At 38.3% G+C, this 23748-nt stretch overlaps 1 protein-coding gene and 1 pseudogene across 48 annotated transcripts in view; one reads left to right on the forward strand and one right to left on the reverse strand.

Moving 5' to 3' along the window:
• The window catches only part of NRXN1 (neurexin 1), a 1231187-nt gene that overhangs the window by 1007338 nt on the left and 200101 nt on the right, over positions 1–23748 (forward strand). The gene's annotated exons all lie outside the window — the stretch shown is intronic.
• LOC103347729 (rRNA-processing protein FCF1 homolog pseudogene) lies at positions 1701–2282 on the reverse strand (annotated as a pseudogene).

Consider the following 23748-nt stretch of genomic DNA (forward strand, 5'->3'; position numbering starts at 1 on the left):
ATTTTTTCAAATGCTGTGCTTATTAAGAACGTTTGGCTTTAAACAGTCTCTAGTATTCTGGGATACACTTTTTGGACGTCAGATAGCCACTCAGTAATCAGAATGAGATTGATTTTGCTCCATGGCATTCGTTTATTCCTCTTACACAAGTAATCAGTCTTTCAGGCATGTTACAGGTGGAATAGTGATGGAGGAAGAAATGCACGGCGAAATGAGCAAAGTCACAGGAAACAGTGAACGTTTCACAGAGGAAAGTCAGGGAAGTCGTTTCTGTGAGTCTCATGTTTGCTTGATGCTCCCTGGGAGGAAGTCTTTAAAAGCCCTATGTCATCAGATTAAGCTGAAGACTTCTTTTCCCTGATCCTTTTTCGCTTTTGTTTTCGATTCTTAGTTTATATTTCCTTTATTATACATAGAGTACATGTGATGGGATAAGTTGTGTGCTTTAAAACTTACAGACTGTAGCTGATGATGTGGTTCATTGGGTTAAGCCATCACCTGTGACACCTGCATCCTATATGGGCACAAGTTAAGGCGTGCCTGCTCCACTTTCAGTTCACCTCCTTGCTCATGCACTTGGGAAAATACTGGAAGATGGTCCACATACTTTGACCCCTGCCACCCAAGTGGGAGACATGGCTGGAGGCCCAGGCTCCTGGTTTCAGCCTGGTCCAACCCCAGCTTTGGTGGCCATTTGGGTAGTGAACCAGTGGATGGAAGATCTATCTTACCTTCTCTCTCTGTAACTCTGTCTTTCAAATAAATAAAGAAATAAATTTTGTTTCCCTTAAGACTTACGGGCTGTTTCTTATGGGATCAAAAACAAAGTATAACAACTTTCTGTATTTTATTGACTCCATCATTACATATAGTAATCATAAGACTCCATGTCTTTGCTATGTCCCAGATCTTGTGTCCCCTGTATTAGGGGAAAAGTGCTGAAATGCATTGTAAAAAATATACAAGAGAGCACATCTTAAACCAATACTTTTGCCAGTTTTCCATGGAACTCTGATGATGATATGAAAAAAATTGAGAAGATTTTGGTAAATTTTTAAAAAGCCCATCTCTGAGGAACTTGAATAGCTAGGCAGAATTAGATTTGAAATACAAATATGTTTTACAAACCCCTTCCAAGTTACAAAAACGCTCTATATTTTTAAAGCAATATTTTCATCAGGTTAAAAAATTTTAAGTCACATATGATTCAGCAATGCTTTGAAAAAAAAAATTGTAAGATTAACTCTACACTAAGTAAAGAGTTCAACAAATAGTAAGAAGAAAAAGAAAAAAGCTGAGCATAAAGTAAACTGAAAGTAAATCATTGTAAAAATTAAGAGAGGAATTAGGAGATGAAGGAGGAAGAAGGGTGGGAGTGTGGGCAGGAAGAAGGGTAGGGTGGGAAGTTCTTAAATCTGTATACATGAAATAGATGATATTTATATACCTTGAATAAAATAAAAATTAGAACAGTGTTTTGGCACACAGGTGAATTAAGTATTAAATAAAGAATGTGTTTTATTTGACTTATTTTTTGTTTTATCTTGCCCTTTTTTCCCAGTCAGCATAAAGTAAGTGAGTGTATTTAATTATACTCAGTTCGTAATACAGCAAAAGTATGTAGAGAATAATAATTCATGCTATAGCATGATTAGTCAAAGTTGGTTAAAGGATGGCCAGGAAACTGTGTCTTGGAAGAATTAGAACCGAGGGGCTCCATAATCATCTGGCATCCATTCGATGTTGTATCTGTGGTTAGAAATGTATGCAATAGGAACTCCAGGGATCTTCAGAATTCTTCATTTAAGATCCTGGTCAACTGTGGCACAGTGGGACACTTTTGCTGAGTCATTCTCTGTACTAAACAGTCATCCCGATAGATTCCTTTGTGTGTGCATGGTAATCATTCAAATCTTGGATCCTTGGCAATCCTTAACAACTTTTAATACTTCTACCTCAATTTCTCAGTGTCTGCTGTTACACAATCAGGAATACCCCTGACATACAGACAACCCATTACTGATTTATTAAGTCCAGTTTGGTTTTAGTAGAAAAGTTGATAAAGCTGGTATTAGACAGGATGTGGTAAGGTAGGCCAAGTTGAGTATTATATTGGAAGAATAAGTAGGAAGGGTGCTGGGAGACTTGTCTTTCAGCGCACTGGACTCTTTCTTTTCCTTCTTTTTCGGTTTTAAGCTATCCTTTTCTTTAAGGCTTTGATCTCTTAGACTAAGCATTTGCTTCATGGTTGTGTGCTTCTTTGCTTTCTTTTGCTTCCTCATGCTCTTGCCACACTCTTGTTCCAGCATTTATCTTGGCTTTTAAAAGTTCCCCTACCTTTTAGTTCAGCTTCCTTTATTGTCCTGTGTTCAGTTGATTGGCTCTCATTCATCTTATCTCCCCAGTGGATGGTGGAACCAAGAGTGACTAGAGAACTGCAAAGCAGAGCTATTAAATTTATATTTACTGCTAATCATTTCAGCTCCTGGAAGATAGCCTAATTGCATACACAAAGGGGATGCTCAAGAGAACCACGGTCATATAACTTGCCCAGTGACTTTCAGTAAGACACATGGTTTGTGAAAGCTCCTGGTTTATTGGGAGAGTAAATATTATTGCAGCTTGAATTTTCTTGTGCTAGTCAACTTAGGATTTAATAAATAGAATTTAATGAAATATATAATTTAAAGAGCTGAGGCAAAAATTTGATTTAGTATCCTTCCATACTGTCTTTTTGGGTAGACAGAAATGCAGAAGTTCCTTTAAGACCGTAAACCAATCTAGGGCTTTTTCTATGCATAGTTTCCATTAATGTTAATGACTTTTTGTGAACATAGTTTCTATTAATGTTAATGAGATGCCCTCTTGTAGAAAAGAAAAAAAAAAAGAAAATTGATCTTCATTTGCTTCACGTATTTTCTGATGTAAGCTAGAATGAATACCTATTAACAAAATATACTGACTCCAAAGTTGGAAAATTATTCACCTCCTATTTTTGTTTTCATTGTATCTTAGTTGCTTCTCAAAAAATTGAATTTTCTGGGACTCTACAAGAGATATTACTCTATCAGTTGTATCAACAGTCCCATTTTGTTCAATAAATATCTCCTTATATTTAGTTATAACATTATGATTTTTCTTTTATCTGCTGTATTGCACCTATACCTACCACTTAAACAGAGCACAGGTTATAAATGATGAAGAAACAGTTAAATATGAAGGAAGGTGAATTATAGTCAGAAAAAAAGCACAGGAAAGATGTTTTTCCTGACATTTATTCAAGGTCAGTCAAACATCTGCAGCAGGAAGATCAATGTTCTAATGGTGTTGCATGCTCAATATGTCAATTTCTGTACTAAAATTGTATGCTGAAAAGGGAGTATGCTTAAAATCTGGCCTATTGGCACCGCTTTAATAGTTACTCTAAGTGCCTACATGTATGGAATACGTTTTTATTCCTAAGACTATGATTTTCCTTTCTTTGCTATTGTTCTTTGGCTTTGTTCTGTTCCTATGGTCTCTTGAATAAAATAGCCTATTTCCTAATACAGTAAACAGGTCACTCATACTCTTCCGAAACAAAAAGCTACCTTTTGTCTAAAACAGAAAAATCCTAGTTAGGTTATACCACAGAAAAGTGCAGTAGAATGATGAATAGTTTGAACTCCTTCAAGAAGGTAACCTCCAAAAGATACTCATGTTCTTCATATTATCCTGTTATGAATGTGGGTCTATGTGTGTGTTAAACTCTATCGGAATTTTTCATTTATTTTCTTTCATTTTCTTATTGCTAATTTTCATCCCATCTGCAACTTGATATTCATGTTGCATATTCAGCATACAAATGAGAATTTCATTAACTTTAAAGCTTAACTGTAACAGAAAATATTAATATTAAAGCCAGAATCTTAGTTAATATGTTTTATGGACAGATACATAATTTTTCTTTGCTCTCTTGCCACTGAGTTGTCCCAGTTTCATCTGTCTCCTCAGTTTCCAGCTCAGTTAGATAAAATGTCTTGAAAAAGAAATAGCTATATCCCTGTTATCCCCAGGATTTCATGTCCTGTCAGCCCCTGTTTTGGGTACAAGGCCAGATGTATAATCTTATATGCTTAAAGGCTCCATCAGTGAGAAATCTCTGGAAATACAATTCTGTGCTACTAAGATAGCTTGAAATTTAAAAAAAAAAAAAGGTGATTTAGATTTTATTGAAGTCTACTCATTTTATATTCAGATACTACTACTGAAAGTTAGGAGTGCTGAGGATCATGGTGTAACTTGAAAGCTCATGTGACTGCCACATGTTCAATAAATCAGAAATTGATTATAAGACAGTTACAGTTTCTGGGACTGTGTGGATCATTCAGACTATAAAGGAATAAGTACAGTTTCAAAATAGGAATGTTTGTATTGGTCTATACGTATATGCATGTGTAATCAGAGCAAAGGAGTTCTGATTTTTACTTCAAAAATAAATTTGATTAATGTATAATGAGTTAGGAATCAATGGTTGTACAAACTCACATATGCTAAAGATCTCTAGGTGCTGAGTTCATAGCAAAAGATCATGCTGAAGTCCTTGAGGACTATCCTACGACCAAAGTTGTATTAGTGGACGGGAAAGATATATTTCAAATACTTTGTTTCATTTGGTACATGTTTGCCTATGAAATAATTTTTTAAATAATAAGATGTATGACTCCACTTGTAAGAAATTCTGGAAAAGACAAAAACTACAGGGAGTAAAATCTAATGAAGCGTTATTAGTTCCTAGGGTGAAGGAATATATTGATCACAACAGGGCACAGCGGAACTTTGCATGTTGATGGAAATATTTTATATCTTGCTGCCATGGTGGTTACATATCTGTGTGCATTTGTCATAATCACCAAACTGGATGCATTAAAGATTTATGCTTCTACTGTTGGGTCTGGTTCCATGTATTAACAAAAGGAAAAAATGGGCTTCCTGCAAAAGTCACCTATAATCTATTCTGAAATAACAAAGTATATAAAAATGAAAAAGGTATATTAAAAATGATGTTCAGAGCCGGCGCCGCGGCTCACTAGGCTAATCCTCCACCTTGCAGCGCCGGCACAGCAGGTTCTAGTCCCGGTCGGGACGCTGGATTCTGTCCCAGTTGCCCCTCTTCCGTGCCAGCTCTCTGCTGTGGCCAGGGAGTGCAATGGAGGATGGCCCAGGTGCTTGGGCCCTGCACCCCATGGGAGACCAGGAGAAGCACCTGGCTCCTGCCATCGGATCAGCGCGGTGCGCCGGCCGCGGCAGCCATTGGAGGGTGAACCAACGGCAAAGGAAGACCTTTCTCTCTGTCTCTCTCTCTCACTGTCCACTCTGCCTGTCAAAAAAAAAAAAAAAATGATGTTTAGAGTTCTAGTCAATAGAGTCTAGTCAGTGTGTGTGTGTGTGTGTGTTTACACACACACATACACCTTTGGAATGGAACTCTTAAGTTTTGATTGCCTGTCCAAGACAAGCTCTGGTTACTATGAATACAGAACATATTTAGGAAAAGTCCATTCAATATTACTATTAAGATCAACAGGAATCATCAATATCAATACTTAGTTCTCATCTTCATGGACTACAAGCAGGCATTTTACATGGCTAATGATTCATCACAATAGTCAAAATATCAACCAGGGTGCCTGTCATCAGATGAATGGATAAAGACATGTGGTATATATACACAATGGAATAGTATTCACCTTTAAAAAGAATACAGTCCTGTCATTTGCAGCAGAATGGATGAAACTGGAGGATATCATGTTGAATAAAATGAGCCAGATAGAGAAATTTTAGCAGGAGCTAAAATTTAAAAATAACCAAAAAGAAAACCTCATTTTAATCATAGAAAATTGACTACTAAAGGCTGGCCAGGTTGAGAGGGATAAAAGGATTTTGTACAAAAAATAGGCAAAGCTGGTTGTGGTTTATTAATTGTGACAGTGGTAATAATATGAGATGTTAGGGAAGTGGGCTGAGTGGTATGTGGGAACTTCATGCATTGCTACCTCACACTTTTTATTTTGTAACTTTAAAGCTATTTTGCAATAAACTGTTAAAAATCAGTTTAAAATAAAATGATTTATATTTTAAGAAACATTAATAATCAATAGAGCACTATTAAAATTTACTATCTTTTTTTTGAAAACAAAGGAAGAAATAATTGTTCTGAGCTTACTTGCTCAGGAAAGATTTAATGAAAGATGGCCTGACATCTGACATGCAGAAGACTCTTAATAGATGTGTTGAGCAAATGAGTGAATAAATGAATTCATTTAAAACTTGAATTCAAGCCTAGCAGTCATGTAAATAGGCCAGGGAGGCAGTGTTGTGGCTTAGTGGGTAAAGCTGCTGCCTGGCATGCTGGCATCCCATATGGGTGTCAGTTCCTGTCCCAGCTGCTCCACTTCTGATCCAGTTTCTTGCTAATGACCTGGAAAAAGCAGTGGAAGATGACCCAAGTATGTGGGCCCTTGCACCCATGTGGGAGAACAAGATGACACTCCTTGTTCTTGGCTTCTGCTTGGTCTGGCTCTGGCCATGGTGGCCATCTGGGGAGTAAACCAGTGAATGGAAGATCTCTCTGTCTCTCTAACTCTGCTTTTCAAATAAATAAATCTTTAAAAAAAAAAGGCCTTGGGGCTGGCACCATGGTTCACTTGGTTAATCCTCCGCCTGCAGTGCTGGCATCCCATGTGGGCGCCGGGTTCTAGTCCCGGTTGCTCCTCTTCCAGTCCATATCTCTGCTGTGGTCTGGGAAGGCAGTGGAGGATGGCCCTAGTGCTTGGGCCCTGCACCCTCATGGGAGACCAGGAGGAGGCACCTGCAACGTGCCAGCCGTAACGGCCATTTAGGGGGTGAACCAATGGAAGGAAAACCTTTCTGTCTCTCTCTCTAACTCTGCCTGTCAAATAATAAAAAAAGGGGGCCAGATTACTTAATAATTTAATGGGTATTTGGAAAAAACATTTCCATTTTGGAAAGAAAACATTTCACAAGGAAACTCTTCGTGGTTGCTACCTCTGAGAGCTGGGAAAGTCTCTGCAAACACATTGGAACAGGCAGTCTGCTGCGAGGTGTTTCTGTGCCTGCTTCTTCCACTTGGGCAGGTCATGTCAGATGAGATCAGAGTGTCTTCACAACAGCCAAACACGAAGAACAAAGCCCCAGGTGTTGTGAACATGGAAGTGGGGAAGGGATTGCAGTTCATTTGGGTGATCTCTTGAGAACAGGCCACCGTAAAGAGAACTTCTTGCCAATCACTCTGAGATAATTAGAGTTGTCAAGTGTCAAGCATTGCTGTGGACCTCATTAGTGCAACTCCTCAGGGAAGGATTTCCACTTAGAAAAATGAGCCTTTGCTCTCAGTCGCACTGGGAAGGCATCGGAGCTTCTGGTGGGGATCGGAGCTTCTCCATTATCACCTCTGGTAACAGAAGAGAAGGGACTTTGGATTCATTGTCACTTTCCGATAAGTAAAGAGAGGTGCTTCTCCGCAGGTGTGAATAGATTTTGGTAAACAAATGGAATTTTTTGAAGGGTTGTTTAAACAGCATGTGTGTCTGCTCTAGTGCAGTTTGGCTGTCTAGAGTTGAAGGACTGTCTTTAGTTGTGTTCTGAATATGTTAACATTAAAGAGACTTTTTTTTCCCCTTTTTTGTGAAATTCAGTGACTGTACCACTTTCTCTCCAAAGACTTGTGTTCATGAGAAGATTCTCTGAAGAAATTGCCTTGGCAGATGTTGTTGTTATACTATGTCTTTCTCCATTCCTGTGGAATGCTGTTTCATTTCACGCTATGTGTAACCCACAGATTGATTGACCTTTGGCAATCTTTAGAAAATTTCTTTTTTGTACCATTTTTTTTAGATTTGCTTTCAGTACATCAATGCATCATTCTCTCCAAGCCTTTATAACAAAGCACTAGGATGTTTTCTTCTATCTTAATCAAAAGGATCATAGTCTGTACCCCTCCTCTTGTGCCTTTCCTTATGCTTTACTGATTAAGAGGCTTTTATAGTGAGCAATACAATGTCCTGCATAGAGATACTTTCAAATAAAACAAAAAAGATTTAAAAACTCTGTTCTACCACTGATTAGCTGAGTATTCTTTCCTAAGTTTCTGTACCTTAGCTTCATTATCTGTTTTTATGATGCTGCCTTTTTAAAAGGTTGTTAGGATTAAATAAGGTAAGATAAATAAGTACTGAAACAAACACTGGCATACTGGTTATGATTAATGAATAGTATCAGCTGTTACTATTATCACCCTCTAAGTTCAGATTTCGTCAATTAATCAGAGCTTCATTTTAGTCAGTGAATCTGAACAAATGATCGCTCGGTCACTCCCTGTTTCCCTCAAATGCCCTCATGGAAACCAACTTCAGTGGTTGCTACAGTGAGGATGGAATGTATGAGAGCTTATGGGTAATAATATATCAGAAGACACATTTTTCAAGACTTACCTTGAGTCTGTACAATAGTAAATTCCAAAAAGGAACAATATTTAAGGAAACCTGAGAATAAATATTATTAACAAGTCACTAAATTGAATGGCTTTATTAAAAAGTTAGCTATTTTAATGAGCTATATGTCTACGTTTAAACCACTAGGAAAGATGTTTGTGTTATGGATGAAATGGCAGCAGAGAAAGGTTACCTCAGTTCTTTGTCTCATATGGAAGAAGAATTTTTTTGCACCATCTCAGAGAGTTCCCTTCCCTCATTTGTACTGGAACCAACCTGTCTGCTGACCTGACTCCTCTCACATTTGTACTTTAATTTAACATGAGGAATAGCATGCTAATACGTAGTTCCTGGTCCTAGGGTTCACATTCTGCCCTAGCATGTGTGCATGCATGTGTATGCATGGGATGGAAGAACATCTGCATATGTGTATGTATAGGTATTTATGTCCATGGACATTTTCCACAGTTCTCTAACCAAATTTTATAAAGATGCATGTACTAGCACATATTTAATTTTTTGAGTTAATTTATATGATTGGGAGAGAGAGAGAAAAGAGACAAAGTCAGAGAGAGGTCCAATTTTCTGTGCTTCCCAGATGTCTTCAATGACCATGATAGTCAAATGTAGGAGATGAGGATTCAATCTAGATTTCCCATGTAGGTGACAGGAGTTCAGTTACTGGAGCCATCTCTGCTGCCTCTCAGGGTATACGGGAGCAGAAAGCTGGAGTCAGGAGTGGGAGCCAAGATTCAAATCAAGGCATCTTGATGTGGGATGTGGGCATCTTAATAGCTAAGCTAGATAGTTACTCTCCCCACCCCTCCGTCTGTTAAATTTTGAGATTTTAGTGCTATTTGCCTGTATCTTTTCCCCCCTTTTTTATATAGTTATTTTTAAGATTTTATTCATTTTTTATTTTAACTTTATTTAATAAATATAAATTCCCAAAGTACAGCTTTTGAATTACAATGGCTTTTTCCCCCCATAACGTCCCTCCCACCCTTAACCATCCATCTCCTGCTCCCTCTCCCATTCCATTCACATCAAGATTCATTTATATACAGAAGATCAATTTAGTATAAAGTAAAGATTTCAGCAGTTTGTACCCACAAAGACACACAAAGTATAAAGTACTGTTTGAGTATTAGTTAGAGCATTAATTCACATTGAACAACACATTAAGGACAGAGAACCTACATGGGGAGTAAGTTCACAGTGACTCCTGTTGTTGACTTTACAATTGACAGTCTTATTTATGGCATCAGTAATCACCCTGAGCTCTTGTCATGAGTTCCCAAGGCTATGGAAGCCTTTTGAGTTCGCCAACTTCGATCTTATTTAGACAAGGTCATAGTCAAAGTGGAAGTTCTCTCCTCCCTTTAGAGAAAGGTACCTCCTTCTTTGATGGCCCCATTCTTTCTGCTGGGATCTCACTCACAGAGATCTTTCATTTGGGTGTTTGTTTTTTGTTTGTTTGTTTTTGCCAGAGTGTTTTGGCTTTCCATGCCTGTGAAACTCTCATGGGCTTTTTAGCCAGATCCGAATGCCTTAAGGGCTGATTCTGAGGCCAGAGTGCTATTTAGGACATCTGCCATTCTATGAGTCTGCTGTATATCCTGCTTCCCATGTTTAATCGTTCTCTTTTTAATTCTATCAGTTAGTATTAGCAGACACTAGTCTTGTTTATATGATCCCTTTGACTCTTAATCCTATGGATAAGATTTGCCTGTATCTTACATATATTCTCTTTGAAAGCACTTTACAAATCGGGGCCGGTGTTGTGGTGCAGTGGGTTAAAGCCCTGGACTGAAGTGCCCACATCCCATATGGGCACTGGTTTTAGTCCTGGCTGCTCCTCTTCTGATCCAACTCTCTGCTATGGCCTGAGATAGCAGTAGAAGATGGCCCAATTCCTTCATTTGTCTCTTCATTATTGACTTCTTGATCAACAATAAGAGAAGAATATATTAACCACTGCTCAAGAATGATGGAGTCCAGAAGATTAGGTCACAGATATCTTTATGCCTTGAATGAAAACCATAGAGGAATATTTTTTTAAACAAACCCACAAAATAACTTTTTTGTAATACTTGTGGGAATGCTTTTTTGGATCATTCTTTTTCAATAGTAGTTGAAAAATGAGTGACAGAAAAATTGAAATACAAATATGACACTATAAGATTGGTTAGGTGGCAGTCACACAGATTGATAGGAGAACCAAAAGGCTTTATATCCATCTCTAGATGTAGTTCCTTTTGCCTTGTTAGCTGAATTGGGATTTTTAAACAAAATCTCTTGAGCTAGGATTACTCTGTTTTACTGTATTTTCCACTAACTCTGGAAGAGATATTTTTTACATGTTACATTTAAAATACTTTCTTTTTAAATGAACCTTCTCTTTGAACCTTTCTCTGTTTACAGTAAGGTTTTGCATCTCCCTAATCCTTGCCAGTGGGCTTTAGACATGCCAAAGAAAGCTCGGATGAAAGAACAGGGTTTTTCAGAAGGATTTCCATCAATCCTTAATTGTGACCTCTGCTTACCATTTTCAAATACAAGAAGGCTCTAAAGTATTTCCCTTAAGGAGTATATAGAGCAAGCCAAGAACAATGAGTAAATTAGAATGGTGTGTATCCTTTTCTTAAAATTTTTTTTTTCAGGACAACCAGGCTTCCAGAAATGCATAATATTTAGGCTTTCTGACCAACATAAACTAAATGCAAAATGATGCAGTGGCTATTTGAGATTCAGTTTGCATAGTTAATTTTCAAATTAGTCTGTGACAAGATTAGATCAGGTGAGGAGCACAAAATTCTCCATTTCACAGAGACATGGGGCATCTGTTTTAATCATACTGACAGATGGCAATCTAAAGCTTGTCAGGAATTCCTGAGACTAAGGATAGGTTAAAAGCTAATAGATTAACACACAAGTGTTGTGCCCTTTGAGATACAGTCTTTCCTAAACAAAAATGGGCCTGGCTTTAAATTCTGACTTTTGTGCAAAACATTGTTTCCTATTGGTGAATTACTGTGTATTCTGGATTCATATTAGAAGAATGCTGTGACTGATGTTTGACCTACAGATTACATCTCTGTGCTGCTGATGGTAGATGCACACTCTGAAGGTCTGACTGCCCCAGTAGCCTCTAAACCCATGAAGACCCTCAAATTTCTTGAGATGAATAGCTCAGCTGTTCAACACATAGCTATACTCTCTATTGTGCTACTAGTAAATGCTAGAGAAAGGAAAATTTCACTTAGGAGAAATACTCTTTCACTAATATTTTTTCTCCCATCTAAAAAAAAAGCACATCAATTCGAATGCCATAGTCAAATTGCTATTCTATTTTTTGCCCCCAAAAATATTCAACATGCCAAGGCTATGATTTTAGGAAGCTGTGGTAGGTAGACCATCCATATAATTTAAATCAAATTATTTAAAGCTTTCTTGAGAAGATTGATTCTATCCATGAAACTTCTTTATACATCATAACCTTAGTCCTTAAGGTGTGAACCACAGCCTGGCAGCTCCAGAATCATCTGGGAGCTTGTGAGAAATGCAGACTCTGTCCTACCTCAGAGCGACTGAGTTAAAATCTGCATTTTAACAAGATCCTCAGGGGACTCACAAGCACATGAACCTGTGAGTATCCCCTGCCCTATATAATCCTGTTTTTGAGTATTTACATAGAGCAGGACATATTCTTTTAAGCATTAAGACTTCTGCATTGTCTTATAAACACCTTTACCTTTGTGTTCATTTGCTATGCCACAATCCTGTTCTTTTGGAAGTGGACGTAGCTCTTACAGTAGAAAAAAAGAACACCTAGGTCTCTATTTAGTTTATTTCCAGTGAAGACATTTAATAAACACCCTGCCAATGTCATAGAGCCTAGACAATAACATAAAAAGTAATTACATTAACCTTCTTCGCAATAGAAGCCATGGGCCAAAACTGTTGCTTTTCACACTAGAAATGCTGAAAATATATCATACATTTTTGTCACGTTCTTTTCAAAATTTACAGTAAATTTTTTTTCCCTGACAGCCTGAGGCTTTATGATTTGGCTCACTGAATCGGTGAGAAGTACCCATTGAAACTCTTCTGGTGGTTGTGTGAATACATACACACTAGTCTATTGCTTAAAATACTTTCTAAAGCAGAATATTCTTTTTTGAGCCACACAGCAAGAAATGATTTTTGGAAGAAGGTATAATCATTTAATACTTGCTCTTACAATCCATCTTGACTTTGGTGTTTGTCTATTCAGTATTAGGTGCTTTATTAAAAACATATTTTCAAACATTGCCTCTACCTTTCAAGCTTAAATGTATGCGGCACAGCAATGCTTGTATTGCTTATTCAGAGTTTATACCTGTATTTAAATTATGGGTTGAGGGACAGGGTATGGAAGACTCCTCCTAGCTGTCTTATTACTCATTCTTCTTATCTCTGGGCTAAAGGGTTTTCATGGGCACTCCTAATAATTTTGAAATTCAAAACTTGTTATTTTGCACAACATTTTGGGGATTTTGCTAACTGAAAGATCTTCCATAAATCTAACAGATGTTTATTGTTTTTTGGTCCTCAGTTTTCAATAAGAAAGCAGCAGGATATGGCCTGAGAACCATTCAGTACATATCTACTTCAGTTCTTATTTTCTTGTCTAACCAGATCAGACAAAAAACAGTCATGACAAAAATTCTGAAAATATCTGCACCCTTTTATTGAAAAATTATATATATGCTATATTATGTATTATACATTACATTTTACATATATATGCGTTTACATTAAACACACATGTACATAGGAAATTTTCTGTTGCCTTTAGTGGGTCAATTAAGGAAACCATGTGTTATTTCCCACTGACATCTCACTACCTCTCCCCCTTAGATATGAGAAAAAGGAAGGGTTTTTAAGTCATTTTTAGTTGGATACATATCAGGGAAAGATCAGCATCAAGTCAGAAATATTTAGGAAAGAAAAAATAACATCAGTGCCATTAGCTGGAGCCCTGGATTTAGAAGAAAAGCAGCCTCTTTTCTTGTTCTTCCTTTTCCTCCACCTATTTCTCCTCCTCCTCCTCCTTCTTCTTCCTCGTTTTAAGTATTATTTATTTATTTGAAAGTCAGAGCTACAGAGAAAAGGAGATGGAGAGACAGAGAGAAATCTTCCGTTCACTACTTCACTCCCCAAATGGCCACAACAACTGGAGCTGGGCAGATCTGAAGCCAGAAGCTTCCTTTGAGTCCCCTTCATGGGTTCAGGGGCCCAAGCACTTGGGGCATCTTCTGCTGCTTTCAAAGGCACCTTAGCAAGGAGCTGGATCAGAAGTGGATCAGCAAGGACTCAAACTGTGGATGCCAATATGGGATACTGACATTGCAGGAGGTAGCTTTTGCCCACTTTACCTCAGTGCCAGCTCCATGCCTCTTTCATGCTGCAAAATTTTAAAAATTGCTAACGTGATTTTCCCAAATATATTTCAAAATGCCAGTGTCAAAGAGCAGGGCTGGAGAGAGATGTTGCAGGATTCTCAGAAGGGCCATGAGGAGAAGCAGAGGCTTCCCTTGCTTTCTGTAAGCCCCAAGTGTGTGGATGTGCAAGTGCTCCTCCAGTTTGGGATATACAAAGCAATGCTAGTAACCTACTCTGAGAACCCTTCCGGGGGTCCTTTTCCTGTAGAGATCCGACCCCACCAAAATCCCTAGATACTTGAGAAATGCTTTTGAGGTCTAATTTTTTGGCATTCATGTTTGAATGTAAGATTTAAAAAAAAAAAACTGGAATCTTTTCTTTCCCTCAACCCTTTTGTTTTTTCCTCCAATGTAGACAAAGGCTTTAATTGATAATTTTTTTTTTTGGCTGCTGACTTAACACTTTAGATTTTATCTCTAATTACTCCTGTGAGGTTCAGATAATAACTTTAGCATCAGTGAGTTCTCCCAGATTCCCAAAGTCAATTATTAGAGACTGTAATACTGTGTCATAAATCTTTCTGATAAACTTCAGTTGCTGCAGACAACTCAGTAGAAGATCTACAGAAATTGCATGGCTTTTTACAGTACCCCAGTAAGTCATGCAATTATTCCTTCACCTGTAATGTGTTTGCCTTGTGGTAAAAATTACTAATTACAATAAAAAGAAATATTGAGTCTTAGGAGAATTTCCAGCTGTGGCTATAGACACATTCAGAAAGGTTCAAGAATCAATTAAGGCAAGGAATCTAACCTCCTAGTGTTAAAAAGATAACACATACAATTGCTTAGCTCCAAGGTTGACCCTATAAAAATTATTTCTCCTTAATAAGTTTTCTTGATAAGAAAACTATTTATAAATTAAATAAAAATATATGTGTGTAATATAATTATGTTATCACAGAAAGACTACTGCCTCTTAATTTTGGATGTGTACTAGCCATCTTGTAGAAATACTAAATGAAAATAAGTAGCACATAACACATCATGGGTTGCAAAATTTCCAGAAGTGAATCTGATTCCCCCCCATGTGATTTGCTCTTCCTGTTGTTTTTGTCCATCGAAATTTCCTTCTCCCGCCAAGACAAACAGTGTAGAACCTTGGTTAACCCTGGCCATGGAATCAGACAGCCTGGGTTCATATCAGCCTCATCCCCACACTGGTTCTGTGACACTGAAAAAGTTACCTATTATTTTAAGTCTTATGCCACTAGAAAAAGGAGAGAATAATGTTGTTCCCTTTATTAGTTTGTTATGAGGATTAAATGAGGGCATGCATATTCATTGCTTAGATAATTCCAAGATCAGAATTAGTGCTCAAGGAATGTTAATTCTGTCTATGCTTGGGCACCTTCAAAATTTTGATTCTTCTATAATTGATCCTATATATACTTATATATAATATATATTTAAATAGGTGTTCTTTTAGAGCAATTTCAGAAGTCACAAAGCACAGACATTACACATAGACCCCAATTTTCCACTTGCACAGCCTTTCACACCATCTACATCCGACAACAGAGCGGTGCATTTGTTAAAATTGGTGAATATGCATGGCTACATCTTTATCAAAATGCATAGTATACATTAGGGTTCAGTCCTGATGTTGTGCCTTATGAGGGTTTTGACAAATGTAAAATTACTTTCATTCACTATTTTAGTATCATATAGAGTCATTTCAATGCCCTAAACTCCCCTGTGCTCTACCTACTCATCCTTCTCTCCTCCCAACTCCTGGCAACCACTGCTAATTTTCTGACACTACAGTTTTGCCTTTTCCCGAAGTTCACATAGTTGAGAACCTATAGCCTATAGCCTTCTTAGATTGTCATGTTTTACTTAGTTTCATTTAAATGTCCTCCTTACCTTTTTATGGCTTGATAGCCCATTTCTTTTTAGTGCTGAATATTATTCCATTGTCTGGCTCTACCAACATTTGTCCATTCGCCCACTGAAGGACATCTTCCTTTTTTACAGATTTTCAGAATAATCAATACAATTCGCCAAGACAACCAGAAACAGATTGTTCTATGCACATAGTATTTTAGCTTGATTGGGTAAATACAAAAAGCTTGGTTGTTGGATTTTTATTTTATTATAAATATTATTTATTTGTAAGGCAGATGACAAAGAGGTGAGGGGGAAGACAGAAAAAGAGACAGATTGATTTTCCACCTAACCATCAGTTGGTTTACTCATCAAATTGCTGCAGTAGAAGGGATTGGGCCATACCAAAGTCCAGAGCGAGGAGCTTCATCCGGGTCTCCTCTGTGGGTGGCAGGGACTCACATGCTTGAACTGTCAACTACTGCTTCACACTTGCATTAGCAAGGAGCTGGATCAGAGGCAGAGCTGGGGAGACTGTCACTCCAATATGGCCTGTGGGCATAATGGGCTGCACCACAATACCTGCCCCCAGATTGTAGGACAGTTAATAGAAGTATGTTTAGTTTTGTGAGAAACTGCCAGACTGTTATCCAAGTTGCTATAACATTCGCATTCCCACCAGCAGTGAGTGAGAGTTCCGTTGTTCCACGTCTTCACCAGCATTCTGTTGTCAGTGTCTCAGACTTTGGCCATTCTAACAGGTGTACGCTGAATAGCACTTTTTTAAATTTGCAATTCCCTAATGCTGTGTGCTGTTGAGTACCTTTCATGCCACTTACCTTCTCTATGCTTTCATTGGTAAGGTGACTACCCATTTTTCAAATCAGGTTGTTTTCTTGTTGTTGAACTTTAAGAATTCTTTGTATATTTTGAATAGTATCCTTTATCACATTTTTTTTTTTGGTAAATGTTTTCTTCCAGCCCATGCTGTGCTTTCTTTAGATCTGTAATCTTAGAGTTGTTTGTATATTGCCTTGCACCAACATATAAATTCTTGTATATATGGCCCTTACATTTAAAATAAGGAAATCCCCTACTATGATTTTTATTCTCAGTAGTACTCCACATAGTTTCCTACATGCATAAAGATACCCAATAATGCTTAATTAACCAATGGAATGATTAATGACCAATAGAAATCATGCCAATATGATACTTGAAAGTTAGGAGTTCTTTGGAGAGATCCAAAACTAGTGGTATCAGGCAAGACCTCATGCAAAGTGTACATTCTCCTCCGGTTTCAATTTTCGACAGGTGGGAGTACCTCAGAAAGTTCAAGGGAAATTAGAACTAAAAGTCTTAATTTATTTGGGTGCAAAAATATTGAGAAATGCATACCTAGTTTTTTCATAATGCAGATTTTTCATATTTTATTTTTAAGAGATTTATTTATTAATTTTGAAAGAGTTACAGAGAAAGAGGAAGAGAGAAAGAGATCTCTCATCTGTTGGGTCACTCCCCAGATGGCTACAACATCCAATGCTGAGCCAGACTAAAGACAGGAGACAGCAGCCAGGAGCTTCTTCTGGGTCTCCCATATGGTGACAAGGACACAAACACTTGGGTAATCTGATGGTTTCTCCAGGCCCTTAACAGGGAGCTGGATTGGAAGTGGAACAATTGGAACACAAACCAGTGCACATAGAGGATGCTGGCATCGCAGTTGGCAGCTTTACCCACTGTGCCACAACATCAGCCCTTCCATTTACTATTTTTAAAAATCCTTTTTGTACCTAAAAAAAAAATATGGCCAAATAAACACAAACAATTAAAATATTTATTTTAAAAGAAGAATGCCAAGGCCAGTGCCACGGTTCAATAGGCTAATCCCCTACCTGCGGTGCCAGCAGCCCGGGTTCTAGTCCCAGTCGGGGTGCCAGATTCTGTCCCGGTTGCTCCTCTTCCAGTCCAGCTCTCTGCTGTGGCCCGGGAGTGCAGTGGAGGATGGCCCAAGTGCTTGGGCCCTGCACCTGCATGGAAGACCAGGAGAAGCACCTGGCTCCTGGCTTCAGATCAGCGCAGTGCATCAGCCGCAGTGGCCATTGTGGGGTGAACCAACGGAAAAGGAAGACCTTTCTCTCTGTCTTTTTCTCTCACTGTCCACTCTGCCTATCAAAAAAAATGCAGAATGCCAGAGAGAAAAGGGCAAATACCAAGCTATGATAGCTGAAGCTGGGACAGGCTGATGCCAGGAATCAGGAACTCCATCTGGGGCTCCCACATGCATGACAGGGACCCAGGTATTTTGGCCATCATCTGCTGTTTTTCCAGGTGCACTAACTGGGAGCTGGATCAGAGGATCAGGGACTCCAAACACCTCTCCAATATGGGATGTGGGTGTTTCAAGCACAGCTTAACCTACTATGCCACAACACCAGCCCAAAATGAAGGTTTTAAATCCATTCTTTCACAAACCATTAAAGTACCTTTCTATTAATATAGATATATAAGGACATCAAGGTCAAAGAAAATCACAGAACAAGAGAAATAATTTGAGCACCTGAATAGCTTGTGTTTCAAAAAGTAATAAATATCCACTATTTTCTGATTTCTTTTGATGTTCACTTTGTATTCATGAAGGTGTAATAACAGGTTATATTTATTGAGTACTTAATTTAGCCTAGTCATTATTTTAAACACTTTACTTTAAAAACAAGCATGTGATCCTCTTAGACCTCTGAAGTAGATGTGTATACAATTTTAGCAAAGGAAGCAGTGGCTTGCCCTGGATGAGACTGGTACATACTGTCAGGCCCATTTAACTCTGAGTCTTACCCTTGATGTCAAAGACCCAGAAAAGCCCTTGCAATCTCACAGCATTCTATCTCCACAAGAACTGACAACCCCGTATATTCTAAACTAGTATTTCAAAGGATATTTGCAAAATCAAAAAATATTTTAAAAAGGAAGAGTGATTGCTCTGAGCAAGTAAATGTGACCTTACTGAGACTAAATCAGAATAAGTGGTGTGTTACGTCACATGCATTTGTGTGTGATTTCCGCAGCAGGCTGAGCAAGGAAGCCATCTGCTTAGGTAAAGCAGTGTAATGTGACAGGTGAAGTCACAAATCTGGGTTGTTTACCTCCCTTTTAGATTTTTTCTTCTCATCAAGTGGAATGATTTTCACTCTAGAAACTTCTGAAGAAGTTTAAATTCAGGATAAATAAGATAGTCAGTGTCTCACACAGCAGAGATGCAAAGGAATATTTCCAATAAAGGAAAAGGTTTGATCCAGGGCAACAAAGATGGGAGACTTAGAGGGGGTCATTGAAGGCTTGGAATTGTGTTCTCAAATTTACAAGCATAAATAGAGGGGAGATATCTGGCCAATGAACAGTATGCAAGAGATCTGAGAATTTTAGTTTAATGAATGTGACTAGTAAATGAACACTTAGTAAATGCAGCTATTAAATTAACTCAATTTTCATGGAAAAATAATGAAGGAAATGGTGCATGCTTAGTGGCTGTCTAACATACTGCATTTGAGTTAGTGTATTGTGTGGATGTGCATTAGAATATAACCTTATTAACAAACTGGATGTATGAAATGTGTGGAAAACTTCACTTACAAGGCTGGCACTGTGGTATAGCAGGTAAAGCTGCCTCCTGCAGTGCCAGAATCCCATAGGAGTGCTGGTTCCAGTCCCGGCTGCTCCTCTTCCTATCCAGCTCTCTGCCATGGCTTGTGAAAGCAGTAGGCGATGGCTCAAGTGCTTGGGCCCTTGCACCCATGTGGGAGACCTGGAAGAAGCTCCAGGCTCCTGGCTTCGAATGGGCCCAGGTCCGGCCATGGAGGCCATTTGGGGAGTGATCCAGCAGATGGAAGACCTCTCTCTCTCTCTCTGTCTCTCTCTGTCTCTCTGTCTCTAAAGAAAAAGAAAACTTCACTTACAGATTGATAGTTAGAAAATAAGATGATTTTCTAGCAGAATACTTGAGAGTTGAGCATGGAAGAAAGTGACTTGTGTAACTATTTCCAAATAGGTTAAGGTCTGTCATGTGGGAAAGGGGTACAGATAACACTGTCTCAATCCATAGTACAGACCCATGAAGGAGAGGTAGATTTGAAGCTCAAAATGATTTTTTGATTGGATAGCCTGTTTTGAAAAGTAGTAGCATCACTGGCATGTTTCAAATTGAACTTATTTTTCATTTATTTGAAAGGCAGAATTACAGGGGTTGGGGGGGGGATGATGAGATACAGAAAGGGAGATCTTCTATCCATCGGTTTACACCCCAAATGGCCACAACAGCCAGGGCTGAGCCAGGCTGAAACCAGGAGCTCGGGCATCTTCCAGGTCTCCCACGTGGGTGGCAGGGGCCCAAACACTTGAACCATGTTCTGCTGCTTTCCCAGGCACATTAGCAGGGACCTGTATTGGAAGTGGAACAACAAGAACACAAACCGGCGCTCATCGGGGATGCCATCGTCTCAGGTGGCAGTTTTACCCATTATGTCACAACACAAGCAGGGATCTCGATAGGGAATAGAGTAGCCAGGTCTTGAACTGGTGCCTGTATGGGATGCCAATGATATGCAAAGGATATGAGCATTTTTATCTTTCAGAGTACTCATTTTTTTAAAAGGGATACAGCTTGTGGGCATTCTCTTAAACTATCCATAGAGGAATAAGAGAAAATTTTTATAACTAGTAATGTAAATGAATATAAAGCATATTGGATAGTCTAAACTAAAACTAAAGGGAAAGTGTTCACTTGTTTGTATTATTGAATTATATTTGGTAACTACTGTTTATTGAAAGTGGAGAAATATGGATTAAAAAGATGCTGTAATTGACCCTTTCATTGATTTGCTGCTATCAAGTTTTTATTGCTTAAGACTTTGATCTGTGTGTGCACATAAAGACACACACACACACACACACCCCACAAATAAGGTTAAGCAATGAATTTGATTTAAAATTAACTTTTTATGTTGAAGGATAAGCAAAGGAGGGATTTGCTCCCTCAACGTTCTTTATTTCTGAATTCAGAGGCTTATGTGATATTCTCTTGGTGATTGTTTTCCTGTGTCCTACTTTATTCTTGCATTTTGCATCAGCCTTATAATGACAGGAAGAATAAGAGACTCACATGTCCCCATGCCATATCCCTTATTCTTAACAAAGATTCCCTTCACATAGTAAACATAGATTTGTTGTGTTACATCACCATTATGGAAGTATAACTGCACATAAATTGAAACTATTGTCAATATATATTTTATATATATTTTTGCTTTATGTTCTAGAGTGTTTTTATTTTTCAGATGTTATACAGCAGGAATCCCAGAAATATCATTTGTATGACATCGATACATGAAAATAAACCCACTCTACAAATAAAAGTGACGGATTGCTCCCTGGATACATTTGTACTCTCTCAATATTGGCCCTTGGGTTCAACCAGAATAAATGTAGTTGCAGTTTTGATGGAAGACATCAGCTATGAGCGTAGGTTCTTCACCAGTGTCTACTGCAATAATTGCTGTCAAAGCATCTCAGTGTCCTAGAAGAATCCAAATTTGGTTGTTTTCCCTTTTTTAAAAGGGTTCCTTAAGGCACACAGTATTCTAGTAAACATAGGAGACTCCCAGGACCTAGACAAAGAAACAATTTTAAATCCCCAAAGAAAGCAGGAAGAGCATGCTATTTTGAAGTTACAACAAGGCCTTTGTTGTGGTTTTACTAAACTTTTAATTCATTGTCCAGCATTGATTATCATAAATTGAGCTATTATGAATTAGAATATATTAAGATATATGAAAACTAGGAAGGCCATGGGAGTAAGATAGAATTATAGGACTGAAAAAAATGAATATTATATATATGTACATATATATATATATAATGTGTTTAAGATCCAGATATAGTTATAAAAAAATTACTGTTCTCCTGATTTTCTGGCTTCCATTAAACAGTCTTTCTATTATGGAAATTATCAAGAAAATAACATAGCAGACCTCAATGTACTCATCACACAATGTACATTTAGAAGCGTTTGCCAAAAAAGTCTATGCACTTTCATTAAATCCATATTTGACATTTTTAGTCTAAGGTACTGTATTGAATAGCTTTGCTACTCCTATGGGAATTTCTGCATTTAGATTAGATCGTCTCACTTTTAGAATAGTTTTCTGAAGACTCGCTCCTTAATATTAATTAAAGTGTCCATTTTTGCATCAAACAGTGTTTGTTTTCCTCTTTTTTTTCTAATAATTTAAACTATTATTTCCATTTCCTGTGATACCTCATTGATTGATATGTCCAAAACAAATCTAAAACATAAAGAAGAAAGTTTTTTAAAAGTTATTTCTTGATGCTGATGCTGTGGTGTAGCAGGTAAAGCCACCACTTGCAGTGTTGGCATCCCATATGGGCACTGGTTCAAGTCCTGGCTCCTCCACTTCTGATCCAGCTCTTTGCTATGGCCTGGGAAAGCAGTAGAAGGTGGCCCAAGTCCTTGGGACCCTGCACTTGTGTGGGAGACTCCAAAGAAGCTCCTGGCTCCTGGCTTCAGATTGGCACAGCTCCAGCTGTTGCAGTATTCTGGGGAGTAAACCAGCAGATAGAGATCTCTCTCTCTGCCTCTGCCTCTCTGTAACTCTGTCATTCAAATAAATATATAAGTAGTTTTTAAAAAAAAGTATTTAATATTTTAATGGTAGCATGTGGCAGTCAGTATTCATGGTAGGAGAGTAAATGTTAAGGGTAGTAAGAAGTTGAATAATAGTAATAGTAGTAATAATTTTTGAAAGCCCCAGTAGATCCCTTAAAAATCAGAGATAGCTAGTGCAATGATGAATGAGCTGTTTATTATGCTGGATAGTCTGAGAGATAAGACAATACTCTGGAAAGTCCAAGTAGACTTTGCTGGCAAGAGAATCAATGTTGAGTTTATTGATATCATCAATATCAAATATAATACATGTTTTACCAAACAATAAATTGGGTTAAAATTAAGATACATCTCAGGAATTGATAAAATCAACATCATTTTGAAAACTCATATAGTGTGAATGTAGAATGTAGCAAGGCTCACCTTTTGATGTTGAGAGACCATTTTATGTGGTTATCAAGTTTCTCTCTTTTTTAAAAGATGTATTTTATTTATTTCAATGACATATTTACAGAGAAAGGTAGAGCCAGAGAGAGAGAGAGAGAGAGGTCTTCCATTCACTGGTTCACTCCCCAGGTGGCGGTAACAGCTGGAGATGTGCTGATCCAAATCCAGGAGCCAGGAGCTTCTTCCGGGTCTCCCACATGGGTGCAGAGTCCCAAGGACTTGGATCATCTGCTGCTTTCCCAGGCGACAGCAGAGAGCTGGATCAGAAATAGAAAAGTTGAAACTTAAACCAGTGTCGATATGGGATGCTGGCGCTGCAAGCCGGGGCTTTAATCCGCTGCACCACAGTGCTGGGCTGTTTCTCTTTTAACTTTATTTTTTTTTAACTTTTATTTAATGAATATAAATTTCCAAAGTACAGCTTATGGATTACAATGGCTTCCCCCCCATAACTTCCCTCCCACCCGCAACCCTCCCCTTTCCCTCTCCCTCCCCACTGATTTATTTGAAAGGCAGAGAGTTACAGAGGGAGAAGGAGAGACAGATAAAAAGAGAGATCTTGCATCTGCTGTATTATCCCCACAAGATGGCCAAAATAGCTGCAGATGTGCCAGGCTGAAGTCAGGAGCCTGGCGCTACATCCAGGCCTCCCACAAGGGTGGCAAGGGCCCAAGTACTTGGACCACTTCTGTTGCTTTCCCAGGCACATTAGCAAAGAGACAGATCAGAAGTGGAGCAGCCGGGTCTCAAACTGGTGCTCATATGGGATGCTGGCATTACAGGCGATGATATAACCCACTGAAGCACAATACTGGCC

This window comes from Oryctolagus cuniculus, chromosome 2, assembly GCF_964237555.1.
Source record: "Oryctolagus cuniculus chromosome 2, mOryCun1.1, whole genome shotgun sequence".
NCBI classification, from domain to species: Eukaryota; Metazoa; Chordata; class Mammalia; order Lagomorpha; family Leporidae; genus Oryctolagus; species Oryctolagus cuniculus.